The following is a 1,855-nucleotide window of genomic DNA, read 5'->3' on the forward strand; positions in this document are numbered from 1 at the left end:
CTTCTAGGATAAAATGTAAAACATCTAAAGAAGCTGACATTTCAAAAGCATCTTCTGAAAAAATGAAATGCAGTGATTTGCTTAAAATTTAGGAGCTAAAAACATCACTTCCATATAAATAAGGTAAGTATATTAAAAGTTAGACTTATTAAAAATAGTAATATGCAGCATATAAAAGCTGTGTCTGTAATATTCTGTAAAATCAACAATTTTGTTTTTAAGACTTATTCATTTGTGCTCTGAATCTGGAAGGTTCTGAAGTTATAGAATAGAATAGAATAGAATAGAATTCAACTTTGTCATTGCACATGTCACAAGTACAGGCAACGAAATGCAGTTTGCATCCATCCAGAAAGTTCTTTAGCCATAATATAGATATATTACAGAAATAGGTCTGTTATAGGTATGAGGGTACAAAATATGGGTCTGTTATGGGTATGTTACAATGTACACGGTATGAAGGTAGGTTATGACTATACTATAAGTATAAGTATGTGCAGGCTGTAGTGAGTGTACAAGCTATGAACAGGATATAATTATGAAAACTATACAGAAATATGAACTATGCAAGTTATAAACAGTTTTAAACAGTTGTAGAATTATAATTATCGTATTGCACAGAATGATTGTCCATACAGCATTTACTGTAGTGGAGTTAAGGTAAGTGAAGTATGTGGATAATGTCTACAGAGGCTATATAAAGTGCTTGTGAGTGGTGGTTCAGTCCATGTTATTATTGTGTGTATGTTGTCCATTTGTTTGTTTTTGTCCATTGTGTGTGTTTGTGTTCAGTTATATGTGCATGTCACTAAGATTCATGTCTTATTGATGATCCTGCTCATCCTATTGGCTCACTAAAGCGTATACATTCAGAGGGTTCCTTATTCAGACTAATCTCAATAGTCCGCTCAGTGCGGCATGACGTCAGGCACCCTCCATTGATTCTAAACGTAGAAGAGGATGATCAACCCACCAGGTACTGTCTGATAAATCTGCAAAAAGGGTATGAGGATATTGTCCAGTAATCCTAAGGCCACTGTAGAGTCAGCATTGGTTGGTAACCTTCAAAAGAGCCACTTTAGGGCAATTTTCTGCCACTGAAAATCTATAGGGAGCTGCAAGAATCCATATATACTAGTCTGAACGTAAAAGGTGTAAATTAAAATCTTTTGCCACATGTGACTGCTCTGCAGTGGGTTACTTACTGTATGATTATTTGGTGTCTGGTGTTATTATCATTGTTATTATTATTATTATATTACACAGCATTACATCAATGTCATGTTTGTGGTACATTTAATAAGTAAAGAGCTGAAATTCAACACTGGCTTTGAATTCACTTTCATAAATCCAATAAAAACAAAAACTGAATCTGATAGCATGTTTGGGCTTTTGAAACAGAGTAAAACTATTCAGGCCACTTTTAGTTCTACCTGTGTTTTTATGTTTTTATTTTATTTGATAATGAATAAATACCCAATTAATAGCTTTGGAAGGTCCCTTAAGAAGCCCGGAGAGCTATTCCTGAACTTACAAGGAAATTACACAAAAGCTTGTCTAAGAGAATTCAGGCTGTGACAAAGAATAAAGGCATTCATATCAGATACTGACTAAACTTATTAGAATTATAAAAACTCTGGTTTTGCCTTATATACAGTATTTCCATGTATGTTTGTAAGTTTTCAATCAATAGGTTTTTCCATTTTCCCAGAGGTGGGTAAGGTGAGCTGCTTATTATTGTTTTAGTGTTAATATACAGATAATTTAGCTTTTAGGCTCTGTTGATCTCATTCCAGTAACCAGCTGTGCTTTGCAGCGGCTGATATCAGCTACCTCACTGTCATACAGACACAGG

General features: G+C 34.3%; 1 protein-coding gene across 1 annotated transcript in view; it reads left to right on the forward strand.

The window, feature by feature from the left end:
* spon1b (spondin 1b) overlaps positions 1–1,855 on the forward strand; it is a 112,808-nt gene that overhangs the window by 99,696 nt on the left and 11,257 nt on the right. The window lies entirely within an intron of this gene.

This window comes from Haplochromis burtoni, unplaced genomic scaffold (genome assembly GCF_018398535.1).
Source record: "Haplochromis burtoni strain Fernald_Lab_line unplaced genomic scaffold, NCSU_Asbu1 Contig_112, whole genome shotgun sequence".
Classification (NCBI taxonomy): Eukaryota; Metazoa; Chordata; class Actinopteri; order Cichliformes; family Cichlidae; genus Haplochromis; species Haplochromis burtoni.